This window comes from Castor canadensis, chromosome 1 (assembly GCF_047511655.1).
Source record: "Castor canadensis chromosome 1, mCasCan1.hap1v2, whole genome shotgun sequence".
Lineage (NCBI taxonomy): Eukaryota > Metazoa > Chordata > Mammalia > Rodentia > Castoridae > Castor > Castor canadensis.
In genome coordinates, this window is record NC_133386.1 from 40,167,174 (window position 1) to 40,186,182 (window position 19,009).

Here is a 19,009-nt window from a genome sequence, read left to right on the forward strand (position 1 = left end):
AACTGAGTAAAACCTTGAGATACCAAAAACATTGAAAAATACTAGTGCATCCTTTTTGTATGTTTTAAAGTTTACAAACAATGCAATTAAGTGTATACTAAATGTACATTAAGTGTATATTAAAGTACATTCCATGCTTTCTGAAATCAGATTTTTGATAACTTTATCAAAACATTAGCATCATTAGCACATATTGCTGATTGTTTATATCCTGGATAAATGAACTCTGTTTTCAAGACATTAGGAGTGAATTTGAATGTGTAAGTCTCCAACCACAGCATGACAAATGCCTAAAATTTATCTCTATAATCAATTTACCCTTATACATGAAACCATTTTTAATCTCAAAAATAGTAGATTCATATTCAACCCTTTTCTTTTTTATTAGTTAATTATACAAATATTCTTTAGAGCGATATCCTATTGCCTTTTGGCTCTGTATTTAAAAATGGTAATATATTTAAAATAGACTTTCTAAAAAGAGAGGAAGACAAGAGATTAGCTGGGTACACAGGGAAGGTGATAGAAGTTGAAGCAAAATTATATAATAAGAGAGAATGCAGAAAAATGCGAATATAGAGGGCAGAATTCCAATTAATTACAGTCTTTCCAGGGATGATCCTATTCCAAGTGTTTTACATCTACATAAAGAAATTTATATGTCTACATCTGTATATGCAAAGAGAGATTGTGCCTGCGTCCACACGTCACTGTGCAGTGAAGCTGCTACGTTCATGTTGTTACTCTTAAAACATTTGTATTTTCTCACTTTTACAACTTTTAACTTATATTTAAGTAATAAGTAACACACTTATATTAACCTGAATGATTAATATCGCTTGTCTTAAAACACCACCAACATACGAAATTGTTTAGTTTACTTATTTTTAGTGAATGAACTTTATAATCTGAAACCATGCATTCTCTGGCAGATTGATGGAAAATTAGCAATTTTAAGTAGTAGAAAAAATGCATAACAGCATTAAGATGTTATATTGAGCATTTACATAAAAAGTTATCACTGAATTTCAAATATGTCTGCAGAAAAGTAAAAATGAAATGCATGTAAAAGCTCCTGTATTATTAGTTCTCTTACAGGTGTCAGCAAAAGCCTACAATCAGATGGAAAGTGTATTATGAAATTATACACTTTATTATTATGAAAGTTTCCCCTTCCTATAAGCATAAAATTAAATTTTATGCTTTATTTTGCCATTGATGCATAAAAGATAAAGTTTATGTTAAATATTTGTCTATTTTTATGTGATATTTTATTTTTAACTTCTTTTAAAGAGAGATCAGTATTAATAGAATTCTTATAAATACAATCTATCAGTAATTCACTGATAATATAGACTATCTTAATATCACTGCCCTATGTTTTGAATTATGCTTGATGTTACAAAGTTTACAAACATGTGATATGATATTATTTCCATTTCAAAAGAATTTAATCAAGAATATAAGCATTAACTACTTAAAGTTGGCCATAAGGCAATTATATCAGTGCCAAGAGCTCTAGGAAGCTAGAGAAAGGAGTCATTCCAGTGGTTTGTAACGATCATGAACCTTTCATGGTCATGTATTTAAACTGGAATATTATGAGCAGCTGTGTCAGGGGGCAATTATTAGGACTAGAGAAGACCAGTGCAGACTTGAATTTGACTCTCTGCCACTTGCTAGGTATGTGATATTTTTTAAATTGCTTAATGTTTATAAACTTCAGTTTTGTTATCTATTGAATGAAAGTCATCATGCCCAATAAGATTGTCATGTGAAATAGAGATGATGCTTGTCACTTTGTTCAGCTTTGATAAATGGTGACTGTACTTAGGAGCAAGCCCAGGAGCAAGGGTGAGCCACATTAAAGGGAGGCAGTGAGGCAGCAGCAACTCCAGGAGACTCCAGGGTCCATGGGATGGGTAGAAGATGGGGAAATGGAGCAATTGGCAGTACCCATTAGTGGTTCTTGAAATTCATGAATGGGGCTGAGGAGGCCACAATAGAATTTGAATCTGTGAGGACATGAATAAGAAAGGCTATTATGAGTCTTTTAATAGCATACAGAGTAAAATTCTATAGAAGGAAATTAGAATCAGAGATTTGAATCAAAATCCTCTTTATAATTATCTAAGTATGATAAAATAAAAATGGGAGCAATATAAATGTGGTATAGAGAGGGAGCAATGATTTTAGGATATTTATATTTAATTAACTTATTTACTTTCAAATTTATTTATAGCCATGACTAATATTCAGTGTGGGATGGTTTTTTTAAGCAAAATCATTCAACCTTGAAACCCATTGAAAAATACTAATGACATTTTGTCACTTCATATGCCTCAAGGCATATGAATACATATACTTTAAAAAACACAATCATTATCTATATATTGTGCTAAAACTACTTTTGTAATTGTCAAGCTGTTTCATGGGAATAGAACAGACAATAATGACAGGAATATATAACTTCAAAGTCTCAAGCATGAAAGGCTTGAGAAGTTGTTCAGATGTGGAAGTTGTAAAGGTGAAGGTGATGCTGGTGAGACATCCACACAGAGAGATTCTATAGACACTAGATGCTTGAGAATGAGAAATAATCACTCTCAATCCTTACACTGCAACTATGAATTTAAAGATTAGGAACACAGGATGCTTGAGACATTGTAAGAACCTTTGTAAGTGCTACAGTGTACTCACAGCACAACAATAATTTTAAAAAGAAAGAAAGAAAGAAAAATTAGCATGGTCTATATCCACAACACCATGAATGTGCCTATCTTAGAAGCTAAGCAGGGTTGGGTCTGATTAGTACTTGAATGGGAGAAAAATGGGCATGGAGAGAAACAAAACAGGAATGAAGGACAACTTCTTGCAGAGGTAAACAAACTGGTGGAGAGAAGGAAAGTGCCTTAGGAAGAACAGGAACTACAGTGTCCCAGCCTCCCGATTAGGTAGCACATTACAGGGAAAAGTGAAAATGTCAGCGGTCTCAGTGTCTCTTTCAGAAAGGTAAAGAGGAATGATAACTGAGGAAAAAGCCATTGTATCTGACAAATAAAGCTGTCATTCTGTGACCTGTGGGAAAACATTTTCCGTAGAGTAGTGGAAACAGAAACCAGCTTACAGGAATTAACAAGAGAATTTATCCATCATAAGTGAAAGCAGAACACAAAGTACTTTTTTTCCTCCACAAGTTTATTGTCAAAAGGAGGCAAACAATGATATTCTAGCACATAGAATCAATGAAATTGGAAGAGCAATAATTCAACAGAGGGAAATATTAATTAAGAGAGAAATGTCCCAGATAGAACAAGTGTTGGGTTACACACTAGAGGTTGAGGGAATTAGTTTAATTAAGAGGAAGAAAAAATTTCCCCTGGGCTTTGAGCGAATAATGAAAGAATAAATGAAATTAGAACAGAGGATACGTGAGCAGTCTACCGCTTGGAGATCTTGTCTCCCAAAACCTTTCTGAAGGTGACCAGTAGTATGCTTATCACAAAATCCAGGGGATGGTTTTCTTCTGGTTTGATGTGGTGATCTCTAAAGAATAATAAGCAATGTTTACCACCTCTGATTTATCAGAGAAAAAAGTCACTTCTTTGACAAAACTAAAGTTTAACTTATAACTATTAAAATAAAATAACAAAAAATGAATATGGGTTAAATACCGGGGTAATAGTGTGGTTTTAATTTATTTTTAACATAGCAAACTAATATAATAATAGGCACTAAATTTTTTAACCCCCTAATAAATGATGACAAATAGGGCATGCATTTTATTAGGTAAATCGGGAACAGTTAAGTGTACATTACAAATACCAGTATCATTTGAAAAGACTTTGCAGATTCCATGTATGAGATTATACAATCAGTTTTTCTGTGATTGGTTTATTTCACTTTGTATAATATGACCTGGATTTATCCATATTTCTGCAAATGTCATGGTGAATGTTGGTGAAAGAATGAGTAAGTTTTAGAGAAAGAAATCACCATGTGGTAGTTTCTATGGTTTGAATGTTTTAGTACCACCAAATCCATAATGTTGAAAAACCTAATCACCTGTGTAGTGATATTAGGAAGTGGAGCCTTTAAGAGGTGATTCTTTCTCTTATAAAAGAGGCCCTGGGTATTAGTGCCTTTATAAAAGAGGCCTCAGAAAATTGCATTTACCTTTCTGGCATGTGAGAGCACAGCATAAAAGAACATCTGTGAGCCAGGAAACCATCATCAGATACTAAATCTCCCAACGTATTGGCCCCTCGATATTGGACTTTCTAACCTCTAAAACTTGACAAGTAAATTTCTATTGCATATAGGCCATTTAGTCCATGCTATTTTGTTAGAGCAGCCAGAACAGGCTAAGACATTGACTGTAGTTAATAATAATTAAAAATTATGAGTTAATTTTAGGTAGTGTTCTCACCCCCCCCAAAACAGCCCCCACAAAGTAATGGATATGTTAATTAGCTTGATTTTGATAAACATTTCACAATCCATGAGTATATCAAAACATCACATTGTATACTTCTAATATACACATTTTTTTCTTGTGAAATAAACCTCAGTAAGGCTGGAAAAAATTGAAACCAAAAAAGAAACTTTCTATTTTACAAAAATTGTTTTTCTTATTTATTAAGAAACTAATATTTATACACAAACTCTTCCGAGTTCTATAACTGCATAATCAACATAATTTGCTTGCACCTCACTTTGCTTAAAATTAATTCAACATTTCTTCCATTGTGATTTCCTTTTGTTCATCTCTATGAATGGCACTTATGACTCATCATTCAGTTACACTGACTTAAATTTCTGAGTCATTTACACCTTTTCCTTCTCTCTCCAAACTTAGTATTCAAATAGATACCAAGTTATGTGTCCTCCAAATTGTCTCCTAAATTTTTTCTCACCTCTTTTTCCTTTTCTGAGAAGAATCTGGGTTTGTTCTTATCATCGCTTTTCAATAAATATATGAAGCCATTAACTAATTATTTTGCTTCTATTTACTCTTTAAAGATCCACCACTAGCTATGCTAGTTATCTTTGCAAAAGATACTTTGCAAAAAGGATACCTCTGACTACAGGGAACAGTCCTAGGTTATCATTGTCCTTTGCTACTATGTTTCAACATCTCCAACATATTTAAAAAGCATTTAAACAACATTTTAAAAAATCACCAATTCTATGGGGTGTTTTTTTTTTTTGTCTACTCACTATCTTTTGAATCTTCCTCTTTGACTCAAACTCCTACTGAAAGCATCATACTTCTAATTGCATGAAACTATTTAGTGTGCTGTCCTCTGTTTCTTTGCAGTAAACAGATACTGTGAATTCTCTAACCATGGTCTATTTATGTATGTTTCCTTTTAGGATGTTATGTGGTGTCCATTTTTTTCCCACATATTTCTTGTAACTTTGTGTCTTAGCTCCTTTATAATCTCTGCTGTGAACTGTGTGTTTTCTAAATTCTATGGTAAGAAAAATCACTCAAAACCCACCATAGTCACAATAAGCCAAAAACATTATCCTAAGGAAAGGAAATCATTGCTTAAAATTTTTAGAGAAAACAATGTATTTTTTGATATGTCACTTGTCATTATGCAGAGATAGGTTTTTGGTATGGGAATACCATGCCAGGCATGTGATACAAACCTATAATTTCAGTTGCTTAGAAGTCCGAGGCAAGAGGATCTCCACTTTAAACCAGAGCAAACTGAATCCTGGAAGAGTAATCAGTGCATTGCCTAGGACAGAACAGGCCCTCAGTAAATGCTTTGTGAATGAACATGCAGTAATAATGTACCTATGAGTTTTTCTTATGAACCAATTCAATATCAAGACTTAGGACAACATACTGTTCACTGTGTTACCACATTTAGAAGGCAATCAAGTTAACTGAATAACAGTTTTTAAAATTTGTAGTGACAACAATAATAAAAATTAAAAGGTCAGCCTGCAAAAAGTTAGTGAGACCCTATTTCAAAAATAAGGTTTTTGAGACCCTGTCTCAAAACAAAATAAAAAAGGGGTGGGAGTATGATTCAAGTGTTAGAATGCTTTCCTAGCATGCATGAGGTCCTAGATTCAATCCCCATACCACAAAAAAATGAAAGGACCTATTGAGGCAGGACAGTGGAGAGGAAGGAGCTGTAAGATAATTTGTATAGAGTGATGCACATCAAGTCAACTTAACTTTTAAGTCTCAGTTTCTTTAAAAAAGTTATTGATGTTACATTTCATCAGAGCTTTCAGGTTTATTGTGAGAATCCAATGATACAATGAATGTGGAAATGCTTAAAAGAGACACAAACAATAGAAAACTTATAAAAAATAATCATCTATGCCTTTTTCTATTCAAAGTGTTCTCCACAGACTAACATTGTCATCACCTGGTTGCCTGTTGTAAATGTGAATGGCTAAATATGAATTTGCATTTTACAAGATCCCTAAATCAACCACATGTGTAAAAACTTGAGAAGCGTGGTTCAGGGATCCAGACATCTATGCCTGTCTTTTTTCCAGTGTGTGGGGGTGTGTATTAAGCATCTTCCTTGCTACAAACTTGGTGAATTCAAAGTGAACATGTGTGGTCTTAAATTTTTTAATGTTCTGCGCTTTATCTTTATTCCTAGCTAGTACTAAATGACACTAAAGGGCACTCTGTACTTGGTTCCTAAGTAGCAGGGTGTCCTTACCTTTATTGAGCACTGGTGTGCATTGTCCATGTACTGTTTCCCTTGGTGAGTTATTGCTGGGCTTTAGTCATCCTGAAAAACAACAAAAAAATTCTTTCTCTGACAGCCTATGCAAAGGGGAATGGGGCTTGCCTGTTCATTCACTTGTGCTTAAAAGCAGTAAGTTAGCTTTTATGTAGCTAGAAGAACACATACATTAAGGATATGCTGTCTTTGTATTTTTACCAACTGGCTAAAAAGTTTCACAAAATGGGTGAATGAAATAGGTGAAGAAATACAGTATAGATTAATCTAGATCTATGAGTCGCCAGGCTATTAGGCTCATATCATTTGTGGAACTTCTAATCTATTATTACATTCAATTTATGTCTTCATTTAGTTAGAATTAGCACATAATAATGTCTACTTAAAAGTTACCACAGTGATCCTACAAGAGGAGTACATGTAATATACATATATACATTGTATATTATATAAATTATATACATTATATAAATATTAGATACTTTGCTTAGTTTTAAGGATATAAAGATAAATAACAAACTCTAAAAGAATGTACCAAGACAATTATTATTATATAAACAAATAGCAGCAATGGGAAGAAATAACAAAAATCAAACAAGTAAAACGTGTAGAATACACATACCTTGTGAACACAGAAGAAAAACTTTCACTTTCTCTAGACTACTCATTCAGGAAAAAAATATCCAAACTAGAAGATATAGGACTTGACTCAAAAGATGGGTATAGATTAATGATATAAATAAAGCCTCTGTAGTACATTCCAGAGAAATTACCACAAGCTGTGTCTAGCGTTGGGAAACAGTGACCTGCATTAGTGCTGCAGGGAGTTAAGCATCACTCTGCATGAAGTATAAGTGGGAGTATATGAGGCTAGAGAGCAACAGAACAGAGAAAGCCATTACTTCCCTAGTAAGGGTATATTGCTTTTTCCTAAAGGAAATAGGAAATAATTAAACTTCTTTAAGCAAGATGAGATGCAAGCTTTTTTTTTCAATCACATTTTCAAATTGCTCATTCTGACTATATATAGAGATTGGAAATAGAGTACCAATAGTTTTAAGAAAATCACTCTTTCTTTATTTCTGAGGAAGTGACAGAAAGACTTACAGTGATCACAGCTTTAATCTTTTACTTCAAGGTAACCTTAAAAATTAATGGACTTTTCTTGTGTCCACATATCCTGAATATTACTTCCTTGACAAAGATAGAACTTTAAAAACACTGCTATTATTCTATTCTCAGAGTCATATGAGCAGAGATAAAAGAGGGAAGGGTGGGGAAGAGAAAAAAATGGAGTTCTGGACTATTTTGAATTGGAAATCTAAAGTAAAGCTTGGATAAGAAATCTAGATGATACTAATTACAAATTACCTTTGTCAATTGAAAGACATTTACTGAGCTCTATGTACCAGGATATTCTAGACATGGGAAAGACATGAAATAAATCAACAAAAAATCCTACCCATTTTCTTTTTGTTGATTAAATAGATCTCCAAGTGACAAAGCTCAAAGATGGAATGTCCTGGCACCTGTGACCACATTAATGACCTTTCCAGATTTCTAATGAAGTTCTGTAATGGAGTAAAATAGACCTACTTGTAAAAATTGACTTCATGCAGATTTTTATGTCATAAGATTTTTTAAAAAAAATCATGGTTTTGGACACAAAATAAACATGAAATATGTTAGGCATAAATCATACTAATAAATACACATGTCACTTTCTAAGAAAAAATTTAGAATATCTTTTAAAATCTGACAAGGACACAGTTATTGGTTATTTGGCTTACAAAAATAAAAGCAATTTTTGCTTTAGATGACTCAAGAGCTATAGTCTAGAAATTTCCTTCTGAATAAATTTATCTTCCAGATGTTATTAGGTGAGGAAATAATTTTTAGCCAAATCAGGCTAGGACACATGCAATTGTTTTCAGCTGGTAGAAAATCTCAGGGAGACGTATGCTCTGTAGATCCTAGGGAAACATCCAAGTAATACCTATTAAGAGAGAATAAAGGCAGTTCACCAAACCTTAATGAACTGCTTACAGATGGACATAAGCAAAATGTTACTGGCCATTATTGAGACAGTTCATTTTGGCAGTTCTTCAACAGCATATATTTTAAACTCCACCAAAGTCATAATTTTTAGTTTTTAGCCTTTGGTCAGATGGCTTTCCTTCCCTTTTAAGTTTATGAGAATTACAAAAAAATTCCATTTTCTGCTCAATCTGAAAACTTATTCAACAAAGGTGTAGAAATGAGACTTAAATTGAGATATTTCAGGATGGTAAAAGCAATTCACTAGACCAGTCACACTGCTTTTCTTAGAGGAAGTTGATGGTGTGGCTCTTCTGAATTAAAAGAAAAACTCAGAACTTTTTTAGGCACTTGCTTATTAAGAAGCCAACTTTATTATAAGGTTTCTGTGTCCAGGATAATTTGTGAATCACCATGACAGAACATTAAAAAATTTACAAGAATATAGTTTTCTCCTACAAACATATTGCTTAATTTTTGTCTTTATTTAAAAATATAAAACTATTTTTAAATAAAGACATGAAACTATATCTTTATATCTTCCTTCTTATTCTAGAATATGCCCATGTCCATAGATGTTTGAACCTATTCTCAAACTTTTTTTATTTCTCCCAACTAAACACAATTTTGCACTATTTGCAATTCTCAAGATATTATCTGGTTTTTAGAGCATGTTTAAAGGGGGCTGGTATTTAATAATTGAATCATATTCCAGAGGAAAATGTTTTGGATGGTTCTTATGGACAAGCATGAATAATCATCCTTCTTTTTCATTTGCTGCTCAAATCTAGCACTGGACACACAAAAAAAAACCCTCTTAGCAGAGGAAAATAGGACTACTATTTTGTATGTGGTAGAGAAAAATAAATAATACTTAGTAGCTTTATCTTCTATTCTCAGATCCCTGTTTCAGAATAGGAGATTCTCTAGTTCAGGCACTGAGATTGATGTGACCAATAGCAAACATGGCAGAATAATTTGGCGGAGGGATGCATGCCTGGTTTCTATAAACATGCCTGTCAAGACCTAGACATTTTACTGTGTTCTTCTCTTCACTAACCTTCTGTCCTTATCCCATGACATAATCAATGCTTGACCTTTAAAATATGAATTGATCACAAGTCTTAGGGATTTATTTCTTATACACTAATTTTTTTCTAAGGTCCACTTAAAAGATCAGGGTATGGTGGGAAGGTGTTTAAGGTGACAAGAGTTAGTAAATTATAGTAATTAAAATGTTTACCAGTTGGTGCTAATCAATAGGAAATTACCTCCAATGCATTTTCTATTCTAGATCAAAACTATCCAATAGCAAACATATGTAATTTCCACCCTTTCTTAGGTGAAATAATCAGAAACAACACTAATGACAAATCTTATATAGAAACTTGCACATGTTTTATTTTCACATATCTCAAAGAAAGATGATCAAAATATAGTTGTGGGAAGCCTCTTATGTACAGAAAAAATAGATTTCTGTTAATGGTATGTTTTGGTAAAGGAGCACAGAATTAAAATAATTCCCCCTTTTCGAATTCCCCTCTCAATCACGAAATCCCCTCTCAGTCACAAAATCCCCTCTCAATCACTCATCTTTTATGAGTCTTTAGTGGGAGTGTGTCCTGAGTGTGAATTTCTCAATAGAACAATATCCCATTTTATATGATGCTATAATTGTTCATTGATGATGATTATGTGTGAGACAATGCTCAAATGCTAAGAATACAAAGATAGTCATGCTGGGCTTAGAAGTACATGTCTGTAATCCCAGCTACTTGTGAGGTGGAGATTGAGAAGGTCATAGTTCAAGACCAGCTTGGGCAAAGTTAGTGAGAACTCATTTTGACAAATGAGGCAGCTGTGATGGTTCATGTCTGTAATCCCAGTTATGCAGGAGTCATAAATAGGAGGATCTTGGTCCCAGATGGGTCGCAGTTGAATAGCATTAGACTCTCTATAAAAATAACTAAAGCAGAAAAGGGCTACCTTTTCTCAAGTGGTATCTTGCCTGCCTAGTAAGCAAGAGGCCTTAAGCTTAAACCTTAGTACCACCCAAAGCAAAATAAAGCCTAAAAACTAATAGTTGCAAATCTTTTTAGTGATTGTCACAATTTATTTGGAGAAGATATGAGTAAAGCATTATGAACTATTAGAAACAGCTATAATATACTGGAATGATGGCTTACAAAAGATGCTGAGAGAGCACAGATTATACATCTCTAATTCATCCTGGAAGGTTTAGTGTCTTAGTATGTTTTCTGTTGCTATTACAAAATACCTGAGACATGGTAATTTATAAAAGAGGTTTATTTAGCACAAAGTTCTGAATGTCTACAATAATGATATTGGCATGTTTGTTTGGCACTTGGTGTAGACTTGATTACTGGATTATGATATGGCAAAAGGCATTGCATGGTAAGACTGAAAAGGCAAGTCACAGACAGCTTTGATTTTATAATAAACTCACTCCAATTATAACCCACTAATCCAATAACCCATTAATGAATAATCCATTCATGAAGGCAGATTCTTCATGACCAGTTTCTTCTTAATGATCACACTTGGTCACACCTTGTAATCATTCACTGTATGTGTTAAATATCCACATGGGTTTTAGTGTGGATATTCAATCATAGAGGCCAAGAAAGGCTTATAGAAAGACACACAGACTGAGCTGAGTGTTAAATGAGCATGTTTGGTGAGAGGTAGCAAAACGGAAAAGATCATGAGTTTAGAAAGGAAGCAAAGGAATGAAAATGAGGGATTTGAGGCTAGGATGGAGGCAGAGATAGGATAAAATGGATAGGTGGGGGCATACTCAAGATTTACTTAGAAAATGAAATCAATAAGACTGGAGTAAGTCTAGCCTCCTGTGTATGAAATGTGCTATCATTTACAAACATAGGAAATGTATCTGGCAGAGGGAGTAGTAGATCATGAGCTCAGTTTTGGATTTATAAGTTTGAATATCCTCTCTTTAGAATGTTAGATATGCAGGCCAATAATGAACAAGCACATTTGTTCTCATATAAAGTATTCTCATCAATGTTTTCAAATAATTTGTGTCACATCTGCAATAATTTCGTTTTGTAATGTCCTTTGAGGGAAATGTACCTAATACGGATTTCATCCAAATCTCATTTCTACAGCTGTGACTGGAATTAAACTTATATATAGGCATTTAGTTTCAATTGCTAATAAGCCTGATAGGCTAAACATTCTCAGAAGAATGGTGTGCTTAGCTTGTCCTGAGTGCTATGTCAGTGCCTGCTGAAGGAAGGATTGAATGAATAATTATGATCTGATGATTATACAATATCAAGTCCATAGTTTTAAAAGTAACCATAAAGTAATGATTTTGATTAGCTACTTGTAGTTCTCTGTTGGTTCTCTGTTAGTTTCCTCTCATACTTAATCTTGGTGAAAGCAAAACATTTGCTACTAAACAGTTTTGTCAGCATCACTTTGAACCCTTCAAACATCAGGGATAGGACCCAAAGTGTCCCTCACCACCCATTTGAAGCAAACATAAGACAATGTCTGAGATGAACTGTGAGAATAGTAAGAAGCTTGAATAACAACTAAAAATATTCCTTAGAATTTACTTGTAATGCAACCTCAAAATCTTAGCAAGAAAACAGATGCCTAGGAAACTTAGGTCAATTCACAATGACATTTTCAGTCTACCATATGCCTTAGTAAAATGGACTTTTCAAACAGTATCTTGTACTGTGAAGCATTACTGCTTTTGACTTTTTAATTTTATTTTATTTTTTGGTGGTACTGGAGGTTGAACTCAGGGCCTTATACTTGCAAGGCAGGCGCTCTACCACTTGAGCCATTCCCCGGCATTGCTGCTTTTAAAAATGAAGAACACCATGAATGACATTCTTGTTGCTTAACTATCTGACCGTGTTTCCATCTACCTTAATATGAAACAAAAATTCCTTCAAGAATTTGTTCTAATTATCAGAGAAAATTATAATTTACCAAATGGGTCCCAGAAGACTAAAGGACAATTTTAAGAGCATTAATTATTCCTTTTTCTGATTTAAAGCCCAATGTAAATAACATTAGCCCCTATAATTGCCCATTAATTCTCTAAAAATAAAGTTCTGAAATTAGATTAATGATAATGTGTTAGGATTTTAATTCTTTAACTTCTAACAGTACATTTAATAAATGAAGCTCCCAATATATATCTCTATAAAAAAATAAAAGTACAATTATTTGCCCAAGTTCACATGCAAATTAAAAATCACTTCCTTTTAGAATTTTGTAATATAGTTTTATTTTTACATTTATAGTTCCTCCATTCTAATCTTGATAATTAAATTATAGGCATCATAAAACATGCAGTTGAATAATAATAGCTTCTAAATTGATTAAAGCATTCCATGAAAGTCCTTACAATTTTTTTGAGTCCCCCACAAACGGATTGCTCATTAAATATGTATGGAATGAATTTAGATATTAATATTCAGGTCAATTTAAATGCTAAAATGCTTGTTAGATAATTCTTTCCTGCTAAGATGAATATCAACAGCAGAGCTACCTTCTGTTCAGTGTAAAATAGCTGTGGGCATAGATACATCTGGAACAGAAACACTGGTCTCAACAAGACTTGTAAATATGCTCTTATATTTAAGCAAGCTCCCACAGCAGAAAATCTATCAGGAACTGAGTAAACAGACTTCCAAAAGAGCAATAAACCCAGGAGGAAATACTGCTGCAACATTTCAAGTTGATTTTTATCTGACTGGGTCTCTATGTCAAAGGATTTACTCTTTACCTTTAAATTAATGTATTTTTGATATTTGTATACATTGGTGAAAATTTCAATCAAGCTAATTAGCCTATCACTCACCTCATTAACTTATGTGTCTTTATGCAGAACATGATTATTTTTGTCTTTCTGGGTCTGGATTATTTCACTTAAAATAGTTTACTGGAATAAACTATTCTGTGTTTTCATGAATGATAGAATTCTTTTCTTTTTTTAAGGCTTCATAGTATTCAACTCTGTCAGTTACTGTATTTGCTTTATCCATTTATCTGTTGATGGACATCCAGGTTGCATCAATATCTTGGTTATTGTGAATAATGTGGAGTGAAAATGAGCATATGGATACCTCTTTAACATGTCCTTTTCAATTCCCCTGGATATATCTCATAAGTGGGATTCCTAGATCATATGATAATTCTATTTTTAGTTTTTAGAGGAACTTCCATGTTATTTTCCAAAATGACTTTGTTAATTTACATTCTCATCAACAGTATGCAAGAGTTCTGTTTTCTCTATATTCTTGCTAACTTGTAAGCATTCATCTTTTTGATAATATTCATTCTAGCAAGTGTGAAATGAGATTGTGGTGTTCATTCGCATTTTCCTGATGATTAGAGATGTTGAACATTTTTTCATGTATCTCTTGGGAATTTGATTCTTTTCTGATGAAAATTACCTTTTCCAATCATTTTCCCACATTTTAAATAAAGTTATTCTCTTTCTTGCCATTGAGGTGTTTGAAGGATATTAGTCCCTCATCTGATGTATGGTTTGCATATATTTTCTTCCAATCTATATGTTGTCTTTTCACTGTTAGTTATTTCATTTGCTACATAGAAAAAAACCTCATTTGTCTATTTTTTTTTTTTTTTTTTGCTTTTGTTTCGTATGCTCTTGTTCTCCTGACCAAGAAGTCATTCCTCAGATCAGTGTCATGGAGACTTCCTCCTATTTTTTCTTTTACTAATAGCTTTGCAGTATCAGTACATTTAAGTCCTTAATCAATTCCAGTTTCAGTTAATTTTTGTATGTGATGTTAAAAAAGAGCCCAATTTGATTCTTGTGCATGTGGCTATTCAGTTTTTCCAACACCATTTATTGAAGATACTGTTCCCCATTGTGTGTTCTTGACACAGTGGTTGAAAAATCAATTCACTATCATTACTTGAACTTATTTTGGGGATTTCCATCCTGTTCCATTTGTTAATGTGTCTGGTTTTATACCAGTACCATGGTTGTTTTTACTACAGTAGATTTATAACATATTTTGAAATCATGGAGTACGATGAGTTTGGCTTTGTTCTTTTTGTTCCAATTGCTTTAGGTGTTCAGGGTTTTTTATGGTACCATACAAATTTTGGTGTTTTTTTCTGTTTGTGTGAGAAATGACACTATAATTTTTATAGAGGTTGCAATGAACATTTTAATTACTTTTTAATATAAACACATATATCACTTAAGAACTGGATAAGATCTTAGACATCAACTAATCTAACTTCCTCCATTTCTTTTTGGTTTTGGACAAAAAGAACCAAATAGAATAAACAGTCATGTCAAAGTTCCATAGGAAGTGTCTGAGTAGAACCAGAACCTAAGCAAAAAACTCTCATCTATTGCTCATGCTAGTGAATTGCAAAATAAACCATTTCTGATAGTCCTAAGTCAAGATTTTATTATTTTGATCAGGTTTACACTTAGAATTACCTTAATCTATAAAAATGTAGATGAATTGTCTTTTTATAGCCATAATCTGAAATATTATCACTTTTATCATTCATGTGTCCATTATTTTAGAATAGTTCTAATTCTTAACTTTGTTCCTTTTACTTCCTTCTTAGTACACAGAGTTGGACCTTTTTATTTTTAATTTATAAAAATCTTATAGTAGGAGTAGAAATGAGAAATACTACATTCATGTTTTATTTGCTTTTAATATCAAATCTAGCAATTTGGAAAATCTAGAAAATATAAAATATATAAGAATAAATCCCTATTATTAAGCACATATACATATTCATATTAATGCTTTTTTATTGTTGTTGAAATACACTCCATGATGTAGAATCATTTAGTACTTCATTGACAATAGTTATTGATGTCCAATAATTCTTATGTCATATGAATTTTATTCCTCTATATTAACATCCCTTATAGAGCTAATAATAAATGTCTGATAGAATTCTACTGTCATCGAGATGGAAAAGTTGACACACTATAATTAGCACAAGCATGTTCTGTTTCTAGCTTTATTCTTTAATGTTCCAGTAAATTAAAAGCTTTCTGCCTGATTTTAATCAAGCATCATTTGCTCAAACAATATCTGGAGCTCATAATTTAAAAAAAATAGCCATACTTGTATTTTAAATGAATTCTGTTAACAAATGCATCCATCATGGTCGAACATTAGTTCTCAGACTTTGATATGCATTAGTGACAACTGGAAAGCTTAATTTACATTGCTAACAATTTCCCAGGTGATTCAGTTGAGAAGTATTGCCTTACAAATTTGTCCTCCAAGAAACAATGTGCACTTGGTTATCTGTTGCTACCTGAACATGGACCTCAGGAATATATAGGGTTAGACCATATATATGTATGTGCTGAATTCCTTCATACAGCTGTACATTTGTTGACCATTGACATTTCTTTAGATTTTAAACTGGTCCAATATTCCCTTTACTGAATGTGTGAGATCATGAAAATGGAGCTGTAAACAATGCAAGTATTAAATAATACTTGCATTTTATTGTTGAGATTTATTATTAGAACCTTGCTATTCTCTTTCCTGTATGTCTTAGTTGCTGATTTTCGGCAAATTACAAAAAAAGAAGTCTTATACCTATGATACCATGATGCAGTGTATCAAGATACAGAGCAAATGTTGATTTTATTCCTTTATGACAATAATTGGCACACCTAAATGATCTTCAGAGTCACCTGAGATAGTAGGAAGGTAGAAGAGATGGGGAAAGGTTGATCAATGAATACTTAGTTATAGTCAGATAGGAGAAATAAGATCAGTATTCTGTTATTAATGGAATATCTATAGATAAAAATGATGTTTAGCATATTTCAAAAGAACTAGGATTTTGAATGTTTTCACCACTAAAAAATAAAAAATATTTGAGGATGTTGATATGCTTATTCTGATTTGAATATTTCACAATGAATATATGTATCAGAATTTCACCCCATAAATATGTACAGTTATATGTGCCAATTAAAATAGTCCATGTAAATAATAAATCAGTAGCTTGGATAATTTATTACTGTATCAGAAGTAATTTATAATTAGATCAAATAATTTATTGTATACATTAGAAATAATACATCCAATGATGGAAAACAGGGATGTGCACTATTTTTATTCTTTCTTATCTTTTTAATGCTGCATATTAAACTCAGGGCCTCACACATGTTATATACCACTGAAGTACACTGATAGCCTCTATTTATATTTTTATTGTTTGTCTGTGCATTGATGAATTGATACACTACACTTGAGTAAGGAATGCTATTTTCCATGATAAAAAAATGTAGAAAAAGCATATTTTACTAATGAAGATGATGTAGTTGCAGTGTTATGGACTTGAGCTAATGTCAGAGACCATTGAACTGTTACCTAATTGTTGTAGGAATGATTTAAGATTTATTATTCCAAATTCAATTCAACATTTAATAGGATTACAGTTAACTGGTTTTAGTACCATCAACTCAAACATTTAAAAGTAACACTCATTTTGAAGAGATATCAGATGTTACTTAAACTTAGGAATTCAGATAAAATCCCAAGGCAAAATCCCACTAAACAATGAATAGACAAACAATGAAGGTCTGGAATATAAAACATATGGGGAGGGTACTGGAAGGGAGGGAAAGGTAAATGAAGAGGGTATAGGTGGGTGAATATGGCTGATTTGTTTTCTATGCATGTGTGAATATGGAACATTGAAATCTGTCAAAGGCATTTTAAGAAGGGGAATAGGAAGAATAATGAAGGGAATGAACCAAACCAGGGTACATTGTATGCATATATGGAAATGTCATAATGAAACTCACTATAAAACTTTTATATACTAATAAAAACAATAAAAATATCTGTTGAATGGATAACACTCTAAATATTTTAATTCATTCTAGTGCAGTTATGTTATCTTCTTTTGTTAAGACTATGTTATTTATCTTTTAACTTTTGGATGGTCCCATTTTCCAAATTTAATTGTTTTTGGCATTACAGTATTTTAGCTTTAAATTCTTGCTGTGTCTCTCATTTGGGAAAGGAGTTTTGTGAAAGTTTGTCTAGTGCACAGACTTTTGGAAAGTTTAGTTCATCATCTTTCATGAAAGTGAATGGTAACAGAAATTAAAATAAATCTTTTGATATAACCAAAAAAAAAATTTAAGACTTTATGAAATGAACATTGGTTATAAACACTTACCATTTTATCCAGGTTTAAACTACATTCTAATATGCTAACTTAGAGGCCTCATTTATTAATTTACTCCTGTATTGGCGCAGAATAATAATCTTTCCTTATGCTAAACTCTGTCCTGTTAGAAGTAAGGATCTCATAACCTTAAACTGAATTATGTACCTTACAAGCATCTATTGAGGTGTTTCTCATCTCAGTTTGCGTGCTATGTATTTATTTAATTCATTCCACATATATTTACTTGTAAATTATGGTATGCTAGAAACCTTGATAAATTTTGAACATACCAAAGCTTGAAGGAATGAAGGGGTGCTATTTCTTGTGCTCCCTCCCTTGCTGGAGCGAGGTTTTTTTCCTCTGGCTCCTTGGTTATTACTGGACCTAACTGGGCTTAACTGGGGGTGACTGGAGATTTTAGAAAAGACACAGAATAGCAGACAAAAAGTTGGGATCAGGTGTGTTGTAGGCTCTGCTGGAGACACATAACCCTCATTGCTTCTTTTCTCTATCTCGATTCTTTATTGCCTTACTCCTTGCAGTTCTTTGAAACCTTGCTTCTAAAGCCTTCTTTAAAGTAAGACACCCAAAAAACTAGATAGCAACTGTTGCCCTCAATGCAGAGAAACTAATGCACATACTTTAAAGTAACAGAGGCCAATAGGAGAAGGGTACCAGGAACTAGAGAAAAGGTTAGTTCGAGAAGAATTAATTTAGAAGATAACACACATACACAGGAAAGCAATGCAAGTCAACTCCCTGTATAGCAATCCTTATCTCAACTAGCAAAAACCCTTGGTCCTTCCTATTATTGCTTATACTCTCTCTTCAACAAAATTAGAGATAAGGGCAAAATAGTTTCTCCCTGGTAGAGAGGGGATAGGTGGGGAGAGAAAGGGGATGGGAGGGGGTAAGGGGAAGAGGGGGGAGAAATGACCCAAACATTGTATGCACATATAAATAAAACAAAACAAACAAACAAACAAAAAACCTTGCTTAAAACCTCTTTCCTTAGGCTTGCACTGTCCCAT

General features: G+C 32.8%; 1 protein-coding gene and 1 long non-coding RNA gene across 35 annotated transcripts in view; one reads left to right on the forward strand and one right to left on the reverse strand.

The window, feature by feature from the left end:
- The window catches only part of Trdn (triadin), a 374,084-nt gene that overhangs the window by 300,641 nt on the left and 54,434 nt on the right, over positions 1 to 19,009 (forward strand). The window lies entirely within an intron of this gene.
- LOC141423914 (uncharacterized) overlaps positions 184 to 19,009 on the reverse strand; it is a 215,945-nt gene continuing 197,119 nt past the window's right edge. Inside the window, exons 1-4 of one of the 2 annotated variants that reach the window (XR_012448682.1) lie at positions 8,188 to 8,350; positions 6,702 to 6,773; positions 5,659 to 5,750; positions 184 to 2,015 (exon numbers count right to left, since the gene is read on the reverse strand). This is a non-coding gene — a long non-coding RNA (uncharacterized lncRNA). Of the gene's footprint in view, positions 2,016 to 5,658; positions 5,751 to 6,701; positions 6,774 to 8,187; positions 8,351 to 19,009 lie in introns of those variants that run through there. The other variant, XR_012448678.1, reaches the window with a different exon arrangement.